The 20,645-nt window shown below is 35.9% G+C and overlaps 1 protein-coding gene and 2 long non-coding RNA genes across 5 annotated transcripts in view; 2 read left to right on the top strand and 1 right to left on the bottom strand.

Annotated features, from left to right (window-relative positions):
- Nucleotides 1-20,645, top strand: part of LOC127509449 (uncharacterized) — a 103,855-nt gene that overhangs the window by 5,529 nt on the left and 77,681 nt on the right. The window lies entirely within an intron of this gene.
- On the top strand, nucleotides 8,041-9,844 carry LOC127509485 (uncharacterized). The gene is made up of 3 exons (XR_007929245.1): nucleotides 8,041-8,265; nucleotides 8,448-8,546; nucleotides 9,799-9,844. It is a non-coding gene; the product is annotated as an uncharacterized LOC127509485 (long non-coding RNA).
- On the bottom strand, nucleotides 18,818-20,537 carry LOC127509479 (uncharacterized). Its single transcript, XR_007929235.1, has 2 exons — nucleotides 20,340-20,537; nucleotides 18,818-19,648 (listed from the first exon to the last, which is right to left on the bottom strand). It is a non-coding gene; the product is annotated as an uncharacterized LOC127509479 (long non-coding RNA).

Below are 20,645 nucleotides of genomic sequence, written 5' to 3'. Positions count from 1 at the left end.
TCACCCTGAGTGCAGGTAAGAGTTTCTGTGTGATTTGAGTCCTTAAATGTTAAATCTGAGTGGCAGGCAAAGTGTATATAAGCACATATTTGTGGTTTATTACCAGTGGGTTTTTAATTCTAGAATTACCAAAAATGATAATCAAATACATACAGAAGATTCGAACAGTTTCCTTTTAGGCCTAACTGTGTGTTAATGTTTGTTGTTTTTTTCAGTTGACTTAAGTCCACCCAGTCAAGAACGGCCAAGAGTGTGTTCCCGATGCAAGCAAAGTGAACACATTCTTATTGTTTTACCTCAATATTAAAGTTGCAAATATTAGCTCAAAAAAACATGCACTCTCAATACACCATTTTACATAGTTACAAATTTAGTTACTCAGTGTTGATAAAACAAAGCATTTAGACCACAGTTTCCCCCCACTATTGTACAATTGTGATAGTCAGTGCTCTGGTTGGGAAAGCTTTCACATAAATGTAGTGTTTACAATTTTTAAAATAAACAACCAAGTAAAACGAGAGAGAGCAGGATCCTGTACAGTCAGTATAGTTGAATTACTGTAATGTATTTTCCATTCGTGCTTACTTTTTTCCTCTTTTTTTTTGTAGGATATTTTACTGTGTGTATTTCTTTCATGCATTCATTTCAACTCCTCCAGTTGATGTTCACGTTTGGACGTTTTCCGGGTAACACCTAAATAATTATCTTAATTAATTAAACCAATATGCAAGTAGTTTGTAAAATTCCACCTGCTTGCATTGTTTTTCTGTGTAAAAATCCAGTTGATTGTAATTCAGCCAGTTTCACCTAGACGTAGAATGACATGTTGATATGGATGCGCAGATTGAATTAAGTCATTCGGTGTTTCGTAAAAACACTTCTAGACTCTCATTTGAGTGATTTTAACATTTCAGAACTTCTGAGCAATCATATGATGTGTTTTAATGACATATTATTGACTGTTGATTTGTTTGAATGGGAAAATAATGGACTGTTATTCTTTTATTGTAGATTTTTTTATTGTCTTTGTTCAGCCACTGGTGCTTCTCTTTATAGAGGTTTTAGCTTGTCTGCAATCAAAATTCAAATGTAAGTACATGCCGAAATACAGTCTTATCATTATTGTATTTGTATAAGTATGGAAAGAGTAGATCCCATAATATTCCTGTATTTATGAATTACTGAATTAATAGAAATACTATGCTTATGTTGATATATATGCATAATGCATAATATTTGCTAAACTGTTAATTTCGGCATTAAAAAGGAGTCGCTATATCGACAGTACTGTATTGTTACATATTTCTGAATTGAGTGGGACTTGATTTTATCCTTTGGTTGCTGACTGTATTGTGAAAAGTGAACTGTGTATAACTGTAAATGTGATTGGCTTAACTGCAGCAAAAACATAAAGAAACTTTGCATGACGGACTTGTTCACATTAAGACCATCAAGGAGCATTAATAACATAAATTCAAGCCAATTTTGATTTCATGCCGACTCTTCTCAATTGATCTGTATCAGATTGAGATCAGTTCTAGTTTGTGACCTGTGAGAGTTTATGAATTCAGAAGGTGATCTCTTCATTCACAGGTCTCCGCCAAAGATGGATAACATTATCGTCGATAATAACAACAACACTCCTGCATATCATCCTTCTGATTTATATTCATCTAGCCATATTGAAAAAAGAGGAAGGTATGCTACTATTTTATTATTAATCATTTTAATTTTTCATCCAGGAAAAAAAAACACTTTCTTAAAGTAGATAGTATATAGTTTTAACAAGAATGTTTTTAAGTAGATTTGTTGAGGGAAATCAGAAATTTGTCTGTTTTTATGCAAGGACAAAGGTTTACATTTAGAATACAGCTTTTAAGATATTGTGCTGTGTAAGTGTAAGTTTTTTATTTGTTTATTCATTTTTATTTTGTTTAATCAACAGAGTACGTGGAATGGATCTGTGTCATTGTATTTATTGAAGTTCTGAGGATTACAGTGTTCTATGAATTCAGCGTGACAGGTTTTATCCATCACTGACTTAAAATGCTTACAATGTCCTTTATTACCCACACTGTAATTATAAAACAACAACAAAAAAAAATATGGTGCTGAGTAGAAATTAGATCACTGCAGTGGTGGAGCCAGGATATTTTCACAGGGGTGGCCAGGCAGTGGCCAGCGAGCAGGGTGGCACAGAAATCTCAATTTTTTCAACATGAAAATTAGTTCCCATTCAGTCGGTCACGTTCGACGTACGTCGGACAGACCGACAAATAGGAATCTCGCTAGAAAGGTCAATCTACTTCGAGTGTAACTAAAACGAGCCAATGCACATTGGCATGCAATCATATGCAGCAGCTGCTCGCCTCGCAGCGCGAGTATATAATGAGCAGCAGGTGCGTTGCATCTTCAGCTTTTCACTTCGGAGCCGAACGGTGTTTGTTCCTGTTCTCTGCAAGCGTCTTCTAGAAGACGAGTCAAGCTTTTTGGCTGAACTTCTCTTTTTGTCGAGTGCGGGCGAACAGCACAGCAGCGGGGGTCGAAGTCCTCTCTTTATTTTCTGTTTTTTGTTTCGTTTGCCATTATAGAGCAAATAGCTGTTTTGACAGTGTCAGAAGGCTGTTCTCACGGCCGGTACGGTGCGCTTCGAGCGCTGAAAGCCGTTTTTACGGCTGGTAAGAGTTAGCGCCTTCAAAGAGAGAGAGAGAACACACGACAGACTGCACACAATCCCTGTCTGTGTTGCGGCGGCCGTTCCCCTGCGTGCTTCAGCACTCTAAAAGAGTAAAGTCCGTAAAAGAGCTTACACAACTAGAGCTTGCGTCTTTTCAAAGATGACATTCTATTTGTGTGTTTCTGGATGCGGTCGTTTCCTGTCCTCACTGACGGCCACGATCACTGTTTCACATGTCTGGGCGCGTGCTGAAACGATGTCCGTGGGTGGTTCATGTTTTCGTATGAGAACATGATCACGTCGACACGCCGGTCGTGACTCTTCTTTCTCCGGGAAGCTTGAGTCCCCTCTGTTGTTGGCCAGCTGCCGCTTGTGTGTAAAAGCACAGCCGCGGGTCTACCCGACACTCTGGGAGACCGCGGAGATCAGCGAGAGCAAACCTCTCGCTCCTCTGCGTGTCGTGTGCCGTCGGGCTGCAGTGCGGGTTGTCTGCAACCCAGCGCTCGCTCGGCGCTCTAGATGCGCGGTCTCCTTGCCTAATCTCCATTGTAGCGCCCTCTCTGGTGCACCAGAAGAGGTCTACTTTGGTGAAATGGCTTGGGTGTCTTGAGGTTGAGGGGTTCCTTCGGGGAACCAACCCCCTAGGGCCCCTCCCTCTCTAGCGCATTGCATGCTGTGCAGCTTCTGGAGTGGATTGCTGGTCCTTCTCATAGGGGAACCTAGCATTTCATTCAGGGCTCCAGCTGAGGGTCAGATGTTGATTGCAGCATCGGAGAGAGGGCTGTTATGCTCTGGAAATGAGGGTGACGCTGCCCACTGTAATGGTGTGTGCTTATGCTGACTCAGATTCAGAGTTTACAGCCATGCTTTCCCGGGTGTTCCGGATGTGCATGGAAAACTTGGCAGTATGGAGCTATATTGGTGCCATAAATATGGAATGCCAGAAGTGCCAAAATCTGCATCAAGTTCTCTCTCTCCCAAATGCTTACGCAGAAGCGCATTTTCGAATGCATCCGTCCCCGAGATTGGTTTTGCAGCGATCGACCTGAAGGACGCGTACTTTCATGTCTCGGTTACAAAGGTAACCCTCGTTCCCTGAAGGAGGGAACGGAGATGTACGTCCCGTCGCCACAGTCGTTGTACCCCGCTGATGCTGCCGCCTAACCGGTTCGGCTCCTCAGCGAAAACCTGAAGATGCAACGCACCTGCTGCTCATTATGTACCCGCGCTGTGAGGCGAGCAGCTGCTGCATATGATTGCATGCCCATGTGCACTGGCTCGTTTTAGTTTGGCCTCTCTAGAGAGATTCCTATTCGTTGGTCTGTCCGACGTACGTCTCCGTTACCTCCTTCAGGGATGAGGGTTACCTTTGTAACCGAGACATTCAACTACAAAGTATGGGACTGTTTTAGTGCCTACAAGACAACTGAATACAGTTAATTTGTACTTGGTTGTAATTGAGATGGTGGTGGATAAGATCAAGTAATACTGAGTGAATTTGATCACCTTTGTCTGACTCCTCACCTCCAGGCATATTAAGAGAAAAGAAGCTCACATTGCAACTAAAGTTCACTTTGCTCAGACAGCTTGATTCTGGTTCTTATAACCCCCAAAAGCTTGTTCTCCATCATTACATCCTCATGGATGAGACATGCAAATAACTTCGTGGTTCAAAGTTTAGTCAACCTTAATTGAATTTTATAAAATCAATGAACTCTTCAACAAATCTCAGAATATCTGTTTCAAAATCTTGCAACTCAAAAAGTAAGCATTAAATGTTTAACATTCTATTAGTTATCAAAATGAATGAATTGCAACAGTTCTGTCATTCCTAAATTGAATACAGTACAAAGGGGAAAAAAGTATTTTGAATCTCTATGTGGAAGAGTGTGGTGAGGGAGGAAGCTGGCAGCACATGAATGCCAGAATGAAAAATGCACATTTAAATGTGATCCATTTCCATTTGTACTTCATAATGTAAAATTGGCACCTTCAGTGGCAAGAAAAAGTATGTGAACCACTTGCAGAATCTGTGAAAATGTTAATAATTTTAACAAAATAACAAAATGCATGTTATTTTTTATTTAGTACTGTCCTGAGTAAGATATTTTACATAAAAGATGTTTACATATAATCCACAAGACAAAAAAAAATAGCTGAATTTATTAAAATTACCCCATTCATAAGTATGTAAACCATTGATTCTTAATACTGTGTGTGGTTACCTGGATGATCTACGACTGTTTTTTTGTTTTGTGATGGTTGTTCATGAGTCCCTTGTTTGTCCTGAGCAGTTAAACTGAGCTTTGTTCTTCAGAAAAAATCTCCAGGTCCCAAAAATTCTTCAGTTTTCCAGCATTTTTTGTATATTTGAACCCTTTCCAGCAGTGACTGAATGATTTTGAGATCCGTCTTTTCACACTGAGGACAACTGAGGGACTCAAACACAACTTTTAAAAAAGGTTCAAACATTCACTGATGCTCCAGAAAAAAAACATGATGCATTAATAGATGGGGGGTGAAAACATTTGGAATTTGAAAATCAAGGTCAATTGTATTTAATTTGTCTTCCGGGAAACATGCAAGTATTTTCTGTTGCTTCCGAAGGGCAGTACTAAATGAAAAAAAAAAAAAAATTATATTCAAGCGAAATAAGAGAAATTTGGACCTCTTCATCCTGTTCAAAAGTTTTCACCCCCCAGCTCTTAATGCATCGTGTTTCCTTCTGAAACATCAGTGAATGTTTGAACCTTTTTTAAAAGTTGTGTTTGAGTCCCTCAGTTGTCCTCAGTGTGAAAAGACAGATCTCAAAATCATTCAGTCACTGTTGTAAAGGGTTCAAATATGCAAAAGATGGTGGAAAACTGAAGAATTTTTGGGACCTGGAGGATTTTTCTGAAGAACAAAGCTCAGTTTAACTGCTTAGAATAAACAAGGGACTCATGAACAACCATCACACAACAAAAAACCAAAAAAAAAACAAAAAAAAAAGCAGTCGTAGATCATCCAGGTAACCACACACAGTATTAAGAATCATTGGTTCACAAACTTTTGAACTGGGTAATTTTAATAAATTCAGCTATTTTTTGTCTTATGGATTATATGTAAACATCTTTTATGTAAATTATCTTACTCAGGACAGTACTAAATAAAAAATAACATGCATTTTGTATGATCGCTCTTATTTTGTTAAAGTTTTGCACATTTTCACAGATTCTGCAAGTGGTTCACAAACTTTTTCTTGCCACTGTATTTTAGTACAAATGCACAGTGCTCACATTTATTGTGCATTTAATTAAAGATAAAAAAAATTACGTATCAATTGTGACTTATATTGTGATCTCACATAGCAGTACATTTTAGCCCATACATTTGAGAGACATGTTCTTAAATGTGACACATTTAACAGATACAAGCACGGAAAATTTTACACTGCATTGCCTCCACATTTAAGCACGTTGTATTAACTGTTCCACTGTCTCACAAATCTACCATATTTGCCACTGTTGATCTCCTGAAGCTCCCTCGGCACCTGTACCTTTTCTGCGATAATTTTTTTTTTTTGCGCCTGGTGCTAAGGCAAAGTTGGCGTGCTCACCTGAAACATCTCCCGTGTGTTGTGATCATAAAGAGACAGTTTTACGTCTAAATAAACACATGAAAATAGACACAGAAAACGCTACTGTGAGCGGGGTGGCCAAGCTTAGGTCAGTGGTGGCCACGGCCACCCTCCGCTCTTGCTTTGATGCCTTATGTCAATTAGCAAATTTAAGCATTATGCAAAATGTATAAATCATTATTTATGTTATTATAAGGTAAATGAAGTTATATAAAACATATTTTCTTCATTGGTCATGATGGGTGATTTCACAATAGACAGGAGACTGAACTGTGATGTCTGAAAGTATTCAGATCCCTTCATATTTTTCATATTTTTTTCACATGCTAAATTGCTTTAATTTTTTTCCACATCAATTTACACTCTGTGCCCCAAAATGAAAAAGCAAAAACTTCATTTGAAGACTTCAGATGCAAAAGCCTGTAAGTGCCATCTGAAATTTTCTTCTAAAATTATAATTTTTTTCAGGCTCCTATGTTTATGTTCAGTTATTTCAGCTATTAATTGCCAATAAAGTGAAAATACTAAACCTAAAACATAGGAGCCTGATAAAAATGCTCATTTTAGAAGAAAATTATAGATGACATTTAGAGGCTTTTGCATCCAAAATCTCCATTTGTGATTAATTTTCGAAAATTCAATAAAAAGAAAAATGAAATATTACATTGACAGTTGACGCAAACCCTCTTTTGGTGTTAAAAACTACTGTCAGGATTTACTAAAGACACGCAGTGAAAGATTAGTGATTCCACACGCACACACACACACATAAACATGTCTTAACCCATTTTGCACCTGTGATAATTGCTGCAGAGAACAGAGATCGGTTTACTCTCTGCCAGAGAAAGGATTTATCCAAACATATCTTTTGTGACGTTATTTTTAATTCGTTAAGATCCAGAGATCCAGAAACAAACCATAACTGCAACTTTCAAAGATCTGAGCTTTATGACAAAGTGACTTTACAGAAGCCTCTCCTCAGTGAAGACACATGAAAACCTGCTCGAAATTTGCAAAATTACACCCAAAGGACTCTGTGAGAAACTAGATTCTCTGGTCTGATGAACCTCAACTCCAAGCATCATGTCTGTAATGAACCAGAGAACTGGTTAGGGTAGAATGAAAGCTGAATGCAAAAAATACAGAGATAATAAAAAAAACCTGATCCAAAGCGCTCAGGACACAACTAGGCTGAATGTTCACTTCCCAAAGACAAGCTTCACAGAAATCCAGGTGTGCAAAACTTGTCTTTTCATGCTCCAAAAGACCTGAGGCTTTAATCACTGCCAAATGTGTAAGGCTGCAAATATATTCTATTCTGTTATCAACAACTTTTTTTGCATACTTCTTAAAAGAAGAAACATTTGAGATTGAGAAAAAATAAAGCAAGGGACATAAAGTCTCTATTTAATCGCATTGTGTAGTAGATGCTCAGCACTGGGTACAATATTGTCTCCCTTTACTAGGCCTTCTTGATTTATTCTATAATTGTTTTTTGTTGTTGTTTGTTTTTTTTAGGTCATTCAGTAAATTAGTCAATAGAGAAACATATTGTTGCACTGTATTTTGTTATTACTAGAATAGATATGATCCCAGGATAAATCCATATTTTCTGCTCATCCATTGACATGAATCAGATTTCAGTTTTGTTTTAATACAGAGAAGTTAGAAAGTTCAGGAGTCCAGAGACAACGACCACAGACTGAGACGAGCCAACAAGGATAAAATGCATGTAAATACACACTGCTCAATCCTAATACGAGTCCTAACACACACACACACGTATATATATATACCATAGAAAAGAGATCTGCTTAATTAATGCAACTATTTGATTGTTTGATTGTGTTTATTTTGTGTGTGTGTGTTAAAGTTCATCTCTGTCATGAAATCATGTACATGTTTGGAGCAGTTGGTCTTGTTTTGTTGAACTCTGTTACACTGACAGCAGAACTGATCCTGAAAGCACGTGAGTAAATATCTATAAGATTATCTTATACATTATAGAGATCTTTTAACTAATTATGAAAATAACATGCTGAAAAGGAACCAAACACAATTATATACTAAAATTTGTTTTACCATTTTGCTTTCAAATGTCTGATGTATCTTCCTTTCTCTTCAATGTTATTCTATCATTTTAATTCTTAGGAAACGGTGAGCGTGCTTTGAAGGATCTGAGAGTCATTGTCTTCCCCTCCGAATGTGTTTTTGCCTTGTATTGGCTGGTTTTACAAATATATGCTTACTGTAAGTATCTTCAATTTCTTTTCTTTTTTTTTTTTTTTAAATTTGGTCAAAAAGTGGTCAAAATCCAGTGAATCTGTGCAAAATACATTATTTCAACATTATTTGTTGAAATCTTGATGATCATATTCTCTTGAAAATAAAGGTTTCAAAAGGGTTTTTTTTTGCAGTGATGCCACAGAAAAACCAGTTTTGGTTCACAAAGAACCTTTCAGTGAACAGTTCTTAAATGAACCATCACTTTTCTTACGTCCTGTTTACACCTGGTCACTTTATGCATTTTTTCTGATTGGATGGCTATCTGATCATGACAAGACCAGGTGTAAATGCTCTATGAAAAGGATTTAAATCTGGTCACTCAAACCACTTCAGAAGGTTGTTTGAGACACATTCCTGATGAACTGAACATGTGTAAGTGCATCTGGTTGTTAAAGCCACATGCAAATTTCACTCCTTCCATAATAGTAAAAAAAAACAAAAAAGATGTTAGAGTGTGTTATAACGGCTCAAGGTAGCCAGATATGACAGCACTACTGCAACACACATCGCCACAGATATGGAGTAAACTGTTGCAAATGAAACTGAAAGTTCAGCGTCATATCCTGAAACTCAACACACAATCATCTTCATTTAAAGTAGTGACACTAAATGATCAGCGCTGATACTGCTCTCTCTTCTATTGTGGTATTTGATCTTGAAATTAGCCGATGATGAATAAAATGCAGCTCATATCTGTTGCTGAAGTTACCAGGTGTAAACAGGCCTTTAGTGTGTATTAAGGACTTTAAAAAAAAAAAATTCTAAAGAACCCTTGTCGACTATAAAGAACCTTTTGTGCCGTGGAAAGTTTCCATGGATGTTAAAGGTTCTTCCCTGAACCATCAATACCAATTAAGAACTTTTATTTTTAAAAGTGTAGCCTAATTCGGCAGTGAAAAGGGGCTGGTGGGTCGCTGGTTTATTTGGCAATATCTATAATGCTGATCTGTAACAGATGCAAACAGTTATTGAAATGAAGAAGGTTCAACACTGGTAAAATGAGACAAACATTTACCTACTCCTTACAGAGTGTGATTTACTTGCTGTGATTCTGATTTTGCTCAATTATTACCATTTTAAACAACTTTCTCTCACTAATGTCTCCTGTCAAACAGGGAGGATTAATAATACTGAGTAATTTCAGATTTTTATTCAGTGCAGCTCTTATGTATAAACAGTACATTCAACTGTGTATATATGTGTGTTTCTTATACAGATCTACACACAATCAAAAGAACTCAGATCAAAGACACAGACATCAGCTCAGGGTAACACAATAATTATGTGTGATATAAACTCATCTGCAGTCTAAGCTTTGACATCTTCATATAGAGTTCAGATGTGTAGTTGCCTAATAACAATGTGTTATTTAATTGAATCATTTCAAAAGTAATTCATGCATTTTGTGGCAGTATTAAGTTTCTTACAATCAAACTGTTTTTCATAAACAGTCAGATTTCGGTACAGCTCTTATGTAAATGTGGCATATTATAAAAAAAATGTGAATATTCATCTGAGGATTTATTAGTTAAATATGAGGGAGCTGAACATGTTTTGTAAACGTTATGTGGTTATTGCATCAGTGTTCAGGCATCATGTTTTATGAACAGGCTTTTTACTTTTGATTACTGAAAATGGATTTGCTTATGTTTGTGTTTAAGTCTTGTATTTTGATAAAGTCTCAGAGTATGAGGTCAATGTATTTTTTTCTGTTTTCGCTAATAGTTGCAGAATTGGCTGTGCCAAATTTACATCTATGCAAATATGTTTATGTAATGTTTTAAAAATAAACAGTGAGTAAAGTGTCTGAATTATTAGTTCATGTTTGTGAGTGAATTTCAGTAATAATGATTGAGATTGCTTTCTATTGAAGTCTTAAAGCTCATCAGATGAAAAAATCTTTCTGCTTTCTTTCTGTGTTCAGTTCTTCTGGTCGATTTCATAAGAACCACCTGTTTTTCAGTAGACTATTTCTATTATTTTGCTGGTTGCTGCTCATTTAGAAGATTTATACTCAAACACAACACCAACACGACTGTTTCAAAGTCATTTAACTCGGATATTCTATAACCTTTTCACTATTATTTTGCCAAAATGTACAGGTGCTGGTCATATAATTAGAATATTGTGAAAAAGTTCATTTTTTTATTGTAAATTATTTTAAAAAATGAAACTTTCATATATTCTAGATTCCCTACATGTAAAGTAAAACATTTCAAAAGTTTTTTTTTGTAAATTTGTTGATTAGAGCGTACAGCTAATGAAAGTCCAAAATCCAGTATCTCAAAATATTAGAATATTTACATTTGAGTTTCATTAAATGATCATCCCTACAGTATAAAATCCGGGTATCTTTTGTTTTTTGAAACCACACTAATGGGGAAGACTGCTGAATTGGCAATGGTCCAGGAGACAATCATTGACACCCTCCACAAAGAGAGTAAGTCACAGAAGGTCATTACTGAATGGGGTGGCTGTTTACAGAGTGAAATATCAAAGCATATTAAATGCAAAGTTGACTGGAAGGAAGAAATTGGGTAGGCAAAGGTGCACAAGCAACAGGGATGACCGCAAGCTTGACAATACTGTCAAGTAAAGCCGATTCAAACACTTGGGAGAGCTTCACAATGAGTAGAATGAAGCCGGAGTCAGCACATCAAGAGTCACCACACTCAGACATCTTCAGGAAAAGGACTACCAAGCCACTTCTGAACCAGAGACAATGTCAGAAGCATCTTACCTGGGCTAAGGAGAAAAAGAACTGGACAGTGAACAGTGGTCGAAAGTCCTCTTTTCAGATAAAAGTAAATTTTGCATTTCATGTTGAAATCATGGTCCCAGAGTCTGAAGGAAGACTGGAGAGGCACAGAATCCAAGCTGCTTGAAGTCTAGTGTGAAGTTTCTGAAGTCAATAATGATTTGGGGGGGGCGTGACGTCTGCTGGTGTTGGTCCATTGTGTTTTATCAAGTGCAAAGTCAATGCAGCCATCTTCCAGGAGATTTTGAAGCACTTTATGCTTCCATCTGCTGACAAGCTTTATGGAGATGCTGATTTCCTTTTCCAGCAGGACTTTAGCACCTGCCCACAGTGCAAAAACCACTTCCAAGTGGTTTGCTGAGCATGATATTACTGTGCTTTATTGGCCAGCCAATATGCCTGACCTGAATCTATGGGATATTTTCAAGAGAAAGCTGAGAAACAGTCGATCCAACAATATACAGATGATCTGAAGGCTCAATAGTGCCTCAGCAGTGCCACAGGCTGATCACTTCCATGCCACACTTCACTGATGCAGTAATTTGTGCTAGGAGCAAGTCATTTGCTGTAATATGTTCTGCCGATCAAGTATTGAGTGCACAAAAGAACATACTTTAAAGAACTTTAACTTTTCTGTTTTGCAAATCCATTTTTTGATTGATTTTAGGAAATATTCTAATATTTTGAAATACTGGATTTTGGACTTTCATGAGCTGTACGCTCTAATCATCAAAATTTAAAAAAAAAACGTTTGAAATTTTTTACTTTACATGTAGGGAATCTAGAATATATGAAAGTTTCATTTTTAAAAATAATTTATAATAAAAAAATGAACTTTTTGATGATATTCTAATTATATGACCAGCACCTGTATGTTTACAAAATACAATTAATTTGGTCAGTGAAAAAATGTATCTTTTCTTTATACTTTTGTCAGTTAAATAAAGGTTCAAGAGAATTAACAAATAACAGATTCTTAGTTTTACTGCATTTTACAAAATGTCCCAACTTTTCTGGAAATGGGGTTGTACATTAGAAGCCCTAAAAATACTAAAACTATGAAAAGAAAAACTAAAACAAAAAAGGACTATATTAACTACACTAAAACTAACAATGATAGTGAAAATTAAAATAACTAAACAAAAAGAAAATAAATAAAAACTAATATTAAAACTATAACGCTGTATGACACAAATCATATAAAGGGATGGAGAAGGGGAAAGCAATTGATGGATGTATGGATTTTGATGGATTTTGTCATTTTTCAAAATACAGTTAATGCAACAGAAACCCACTGTTGATTATGACTGTAGTTGATGGTAAAACAGGAATGTGGTTTATAATCTGCTGAATATATTCATCTCTGGGACTCTGATGGGTGAACTCTTCACACGTTACCTCAACATCTCTTTAGATCTGCTTTGGTTGTGCATTGGTTTCAGAGAGTGGCATCACCAGATTTCACATCGGCGGTCTGTGAGGAAGAGCTGTCTGGATTAAATTCTGTTGTTAAAGAGCCTTGTAAAAGGAGGCGGAAACCGGCGAACTTCCAACATAACTTTAATACAAAATAAACAAATACAAAACGAAAGTAAAATGGCGGCAGTCCCTCATGAACGACTGCCGCCCACACAAACACAATAACATAAAATTCTCTCACGGCTCTCACCCTGCCCTGCTTGTCACAAGCCTACAGAGACATAAAAACACACACTGATATAAGATACAGCTAGCTGAAACAAACACACCATCTGAATGTAGATTTTCTGAGCCGCAGTGTCAGTGATGCTGTTGCCACTAAAACTGCAGATCAAACAAACAAATGGGAGAAAATGCAAAAATATTACTGTATAATACAGATTACATACTTGTTTCTTTCTCAGTCACTCAATGTTTTGTGCTTTGTGGAGGTTTGTGAGCAGCAGATCCAGGCTGTGTTTAGAGATGGCACTGACTCAGATTCAATTCAGTCAGTGCTTGAATGGTTGAAACATGTTGCCTTTTCAAATGCATGTTACAAGCGGCCCAAACTTACAGCACTTGCAGATATGAGTTTACATGAAGCAGATGATTTTTACTGACATTAGACTCTTGGCAAGTGTTAAAGTTGGCATGAAATGGAAATTATGAAATTATTGTGACATATATCAGAGTGAAACAGCAAATCGGGAATTGATTGGATTGTTGCTGTTTCCTATTGCTTTGATCTCATTTGAGTGACAGGTTGCTGAAGTTTATTTCTCCTCCCTTACGCCAGTAAACATATCATCAGAGAAGAGAAGAGATGTCATTGTGTGGAGGAGGGGAGGTTATTCTGAATAAATATTATGAATAAAATGCACATGAATAAAAAAAGTGATGTGTACAAATAAATATTTCATAATAAACACTGCAATATTCCATTTAAAAATAAGAATTATCCATTTTGATTTCATGGTGACTTTAACTTTGGACCCTGGCTGAGATGCTGATGGTGTTCTGCACACAATCACTAGATGGCGCCGCTAGCTTGTGCAGTCCTGCTGGAAGCTCATGCATGTTTATATACGTGTACCTCTTTGTGGAACAATCCTTAAGACACCACAGTTCAGAGATGACAGCAAATTAGGTCACAGTTACAAAAACTTAGGACACTAAAGAAACCTTGCATTAAATATTTGAACTTGACCGTATGTGATGTATTCAAATCACAACTATCACTAGTGTGATGTGAGAATTACCAGTATTTTCCAACTAAAACATTATTCTTTAAACACTTTTCTTAACATATTTATTATTACTTTATATTTCTGCCTGCAGATGCACACAATTGGTTTCTGAATTGAGGATTCAATCGATAGCCCCATAATAAACCATGAATCTGCTGTGATGTGGACTGCTACTTTCCCAACATTCGATTTATTATTCTTAAAAGTAATGTAAATTATGTTTGCAACAACAGTGTTTTTTGCTCTGGGTTCATGGGGTGGCCTGGATGAGTGTTAAATACTGAAATATGAAACACTGAAATACATTTTGGATTTCTATATTTAATTAAAAAAAAAAACAATCTTACAGCATTATTTATGCAATTGTAATTGCCATTTCTGAACGGCATTAAAAAGGCTGTACTATAAAATATAACTAAAATCCAAATTAGATGCAGCTTTTGGGGAAAAGTCATGGCCATTGTAGCCTAAATGAAAAAAAAAAAAAAAATGACTGCAGTATATAACTTTCAAATGATGTTTTATTAACATTGAGGAAACTGGACATTTTATGTTCTTGGAATGTTACAAATCAACGTTCTTATAATGTTGAGATGTTACTAAAAATTAAAGGGTTAGTTCACCCAAAAATGAAATTTCTGTCATTAATTACTCACCTATTAGACCTTCGTTCATCTTCTGAACACAAATTAAGATATTTTTGATGAAATCCGAGATGTTTTTATCACCCATAAAAAGCAACGAAATTACCTCATTCAAGGTCCAAAGAAGTCGTAAGGACATCATAAAAAAATTGAATAAAAATAGAATAAAATAGTCAACTTGACTACAGTGGTTCAACCTTAATGTTATGAAACGACGAGAATACTTTTTGTGCTCAAAAACAAAACAAAATTAACGACTTTATTCAACAATTTTTCCTCTTCCCTGTCAGTCTCCTACACAGTTGACGCAGTTCAGCACTTCCATGTTTACGTCAGAACGCCGGGTCATTATTGAGACTGACAGGGAAGAGGAAAAATTGTTGAAAAAAGCCATTATTTTTTCATCAAAAATATCTTAATTTGTGTTCATGATGATGACATGAGGGTGAGTAATTAATGACAGAAATTTCATTTTTGGGTGAACTATCCCTTTTAAGTTGGAAGAATATTTCAGGAACATCATAGGCCTATTAATTAAAAAAAAAAAAAAAAAAACGTTCCACTACCAAGAAAACTTTTAAAAATTCCATAATCTAAACTGAACATATGGAAAATGTTCTTAGAAAAAATTCTTTAGCTAGGTTTATATCTGCATAAGCACAATCGCGAATGTGATAATGATTTTCTACAACAATCCAACAAACAAGAAGTTAATATTGAGTGAATTTCATTTTGGACACATTTTGGACTGTTTTTGCTCTGTTTAGCCAAAGGAAATAGTCCAAACAAAGCTGGAGCAGTTGTGCATCTCAGAGCAACAGTGTGATGTTTCGTACTTGATATGAATCTGTGCTTTCAAACGATTCATTTGAGTCAATGATTCAATGACCCATTCGTAAAGAGTCATTTGCTTCATATCTAAAAGAATCAACCGTTTTAAAAAGAATCATTTGAATGAATGATTCAATGAATTACTCATTAAGACAGGGTTGGGCTGCCACCTACTGGTGGTTACAGGCCTAACCCAGTCAGCACAAAAAATACTATCATGATGGATAAAAAAAGAGTAAGAAATAAATTTTAAAACTCATTTTGTCAGAGCGACGACTAGCCTAATAATTAGCCTATAACTTCTGCATACATGTTACAGTACATAATAAACACCAAAATGAAATGATATTTTGTCTGGTAAACTTGATCATTTCTAGACATGTTGACCAGTAGCAAGTTTTCTAGAGTATAAAGTTGTGAATGTAGTGATTAAATATTATTTTTCAATAGCAAAACATATCCAATTTGTCATCTCAGTCTTTTGGTCATTCTGACACAATTACATTTTTATGAATTCACTCTAATAAGGCAAATATGCTATTTTAGCAAAACAGCCAACACCAAACTGTTGTTTCTTCATTAAACAAAAACAACAAAAATTGATAAAATGCTACAAATATTAAGCTATAAGCAGTTAATTACAGGCTACGTAGGCCTATTCAAAGTAAATAACCTAGTAGTCTATTCAGCAAAATACAGAACATAAACAACAAGAGGAGCTTTCGCTGTGTCACACGTAATCAATAGCCTATTGCCATTTCCTCCTTTGTGTGTAATGCAGTAGGCAAGTTGTTGTTCAAGTATACAGGTGCTGGTCATATAATTAGAATATCATCAAAAAGTTCATTTTTTTATTATAAATTATTTTTAAAAATGAAACTTTCATATATTCTAGATTCCCTACATGTAAAGTAAAACATTTCAAAAGTTTTTTTTTTTTAAATTTTGATGATTAGAGCGTACAGCTCATGAAAGTCCAAAATCCAGTATTTCAAAATATTAGAATATTTCCTAAGATCAATCAAAAAATGGATTTGCAAAACAGAAAAGTTCAAGTTCTGTAAAGTATGTTCTTTTGTGCACTCAATACTTGATCGGCAGGACATATTACAGCAAATGACTTGCTCCTAGCACAAATTACAGCATCAGTGAAGTGTGGCATGGAAGTGATCAGCCTGTGGCACTGCTGAGGCACTATTGAGCCTTCAGATCATCTGTATATTGTTGGATCGACTGTTTCTCATCTTTCTCTTGAAAATATCCCATAGATTCAGGTCAGGCATATTGGCTGGCCAATAAAGCACAGTAATATCATGCTCAGCAAACCACTTGGAAGTGGTTTTTGCACTGTGGGCAGGTGCTAAAGTCCTGCTGGAAAAGGAAATCAGCATCTCCATAAAGCTTGTCAGCAGATGGAAGCATAAAGTGCTCCAAAATCTTCTGGAAGATGGCTGCATTGACTTTGCACTTGATAAAACACAATGGACCAACACCAGCAGACGTCAAGGCCCCCCCAAATCATTATTGACTTCAGAAACTTCACACTAGACTTCAAGCAGCTTGGATTCTGTGCCTCTCCAGTCTTCCTTCATACTCTGGGACCATGATTTCAACATGAAATGCAAAATTTACTTTTATCTGAAAAGAGGACTTTCGACCACTGTTCACTGTCCAGTTCTTTTTCTCCTTAGCCCAGGTAAGATGCTTCTGACGTTGTCTCTGGTTCAGAAGTGGCTTGGTAGTCCTTTTCCTGAAGATGTCTGAGTGTGGTGACTCTTGATGCGCTGACTCCGGCTTCATTCTACTCATTGTGAAGCTCTCCCAAGTGTTTGAATTGGCTTTACTTGACAGTATTCTCAAGCTTGCGGTCATCCCTGTTGCTTGTGCACCTTTGCCTACCCAATTTCTTCCTTCCAGTCAACTTTGCATTTAATATGCTTTGATACATCACTCTGTAAACAGCCACCCCATTCAGTAATGACCTTCTGTGACTTACTCTCTTTGTGGAGGGTGTCAATGATTGTCTCCTGGACCATTGCCAAGTCAGCAGTCTTCCCCATTAGTGTGGTTTCAAAGAACAAGAGATACCCGGAATTTATACTGTAGGGATTGTCATTTAATGAAACTCAAATGTAAATATTCTAATATTTTGAGATACTGGATTTTGGACTTTCATGAGCTGTACGCTCTAATCAACAAATTAAAAAAAAAAAAAACTTTTGAAATGTTTTACTTTACATGTAGGGAATCTAGAATATATGAAAGTTTCATTTTTTAAAATAATTTACAATAAAAAAATGAACTTTTTCACGATATTCTAATTATATGACCAGCACCTGTATATTAACAGAAACCACTAAATAGCCAACAGAAAGTGATTTTAATGGTAATCTCTGCACTTGTCCTGACGTATGGGATTAAATTCCTGCTAATAGTATTGCGGTCACGGATCAAAAAATAATAAGCGTGAATCAAAAATTAAAAAACACATAAAAATATATAGCACAAACTTAAAAAAAAAGAATGCAAAATGATCAGAATGGCAAAGAATGTGGTCACGGATTAAAATATAATAAGCATGAATCGAAAAATTAAAAGTGCATTTAAAAAAATAACAAGCATGAATCAAAACTTTAAACACATTAAAAATGATATTGCACAAATCTTAAACTTGTGTTTATGTGTTCTTAAAAGTTGTTTTCCTTGCTTTTATTTCTCTGTACTTTGTGCTCTCATACATTTTCTGCTCATATTTTACTCTTTTGTACGCTTGTGCTGTTTTTCTCTTTGCTCTTCTTTCCACGTTCTGCTCTTGCGTTTCCAAATGTTGCAGTTTGAGTTTCATGTAAATTAGGGCGGGCTTAAGCGTCACCATTGGTTCATTGGTCTAATTCTAGATTGACAGCTCCTCCTCTAGCCAATCAATCGAAGAGAGGGAGATGACATCACTTCAATGGGGAAGTGGACTCATACAGGGGAAGATAGCAGTTTAATTTGAAACTTTACAAGGTCTTTCAAGCCGTAAAGTTACCTGAACTATGGACATATACAAAAATAATTCCTCTTTTTGAGATGCTCTTTTTAATGTGCAGTCTTATGATTGTTAATCTTTATGTTCATAATATATGGTATTTGGTGTTAAAATATTGCTTGGCTCATGATGCTAATATGCTAAGGCTACTGTAGCTAATATACTTCTTAAATGTTATTGTTAAACGATCATAGGTAACCTGGATCATTTCTGCTTTGACTACAATAGTGTTACAGAGGAGATAGTTACAGAAACCAGGTGGATTTGATATGCAGTGATTTATTCACATACTTATTGTGTTTATTTACATAACTGCACAATACTATAAAATTAATGTTTTAAATATAGCTTTAAAAACAAAATTATAGATCAGGGATAGGCAACATCAGTTCTGGAGTGCCGCTGTCCTGCAGAGTTTAGCTCCACCCAGGTCTGTAGCTAGATTGGGGGCCCCCTAAAAAAATATTGACATGGGCCCCCACCACCCTCCGCCTATATCATATATTGTACAATATAAGAGCATGGAGGCCTACATGTAATCTAATAGGGGTTTCTTACAAAATAACAATCAGATAACAAATAAATAAAGGTTTTTACTGAACATCAAAAACAAAATATTAAAACAAACAGAGAGCAAACACTAAAATTTCAAAAAGGATTAAACTTTGAAATAACTATGAAAATTATACAAATGATTATATGTATATCAGTTTGATTGATCTTTAACCTTTCATGACCTTAGGTCACTTCACCTAGGATGAACCAAAATCCCATTGTCTGACCTTTTTGTTAGCAAAGTCACTTATGATGTCTTTGAAGTCCAGCTGTCTGCTTAGCTGGCTTTCAATTATGCATTTGCTAGATTGAGGAACCTGGCTCTGTAGATAAATACCATGACTCAAATAGTTATTAAAAAACAAAACAAACAAAAAAAACACTATCTAATCTGGTTCTGTTAAAATAGATGTGACTAGTAAATACTAAATACAAACAATAGAAAGATTCATGACAAGTCAATATGCCCAATGAGTATCTTACACTCTGACCCTCCAAGTCATCTTTGGAATGGGGTTGCGAATCAGACGATGCTACATCTGCAAGACATTATAGTAAGTTTAGTCTTAATATCATATCACATTGACAGTCTATTTACATGCAACAGAATATGGTAATGTAGTTATAAACCCTTTATTTTAAAAGTTAAATGTTTATATAAATATTACATTAAAAAAATGCAATTAAGCAATAACTTATTAAACACTGTTTAAAATCCTCATGCAATTATTCACGACAAACTAATAAAAAACTAACAAATGAGAAATTATTAAATGAAAACCAATAAAATCCAAGTCCAGCAATTTAATAGTTTCTCCCATCAGTCTGATATAATTCATAAATCAAAAAGTAAACATTCAGAAATTGACAAGAATGCAGTCAAATGTATTTTTTTAAAATAAAAAAATAAAATAATAAAGATAATTTGGCACTGCACAATATATTTTAAAGCAAATAAATGTAGCCATCCAAGAGCAGTGCTGTATGCGTGTTTTCTCTAATGTGATTAAATAAGTCATTAGCAGACAGGTGGGTAGCATAATGTCACTTTTATACATATAAGCGCTTTAAACAATATGCTTGTGCTTGTGATATGCGTCGTGACTCGTGTCCAGTTTTTCTTTTGAGCGCCGGTAATGAAAAAAATGAAAGCACCCACCCGGCAGCGGTAGACGGTACTTTTCCCACAAAAGTTAATCGGGCAGCGAAATGACAATAGGCTACACTAACCTGTCGTAAAGAATGTCTTGATCGACTGGGATACAGCAGCTCTTCTGGCCTCCATCTCCTTCTTTTCATGGCGTTTCTGGTACCCTGATTTATGTTTTCGTTTCATTTTCAATCGGTCTCTCTTCCACCAACTTCTTCTCTAACTTTAGCTGCCGCGTCAACACTGATTGGCCCTATTCACGAGATAGGGTGGGACTTACTATTTTATTGGGTCCCTCAGATGTTTATCGCTGACGGAATAATTAATAAATATCTGCTCTTCACCCCTCCAGAAAAATGGTTTAGTCCAACTCTAAACCATTTTTC

This window comes from Ctenopharyngodon idella, chromosome 3 (assembly GCF_019924925.1).
Source record: "Ctenopharyngodon idella isolate HZGC_01 chromosome 3, HZGC01, whole genome shotgun sequence".
Taxonomy (NCBI): Eukaryota; Metazoa; Chordata; class Actinopteri; order Cypriniformes; family Xenocyprididae; genus Ctenopharyngodon; species Ctenopharyngodon idella.
The sequence above is the reverse complement of the archived record's forward strand: the minus strand, read 5'-3'. Positions and strand labels throughout refer to the sequence as shown.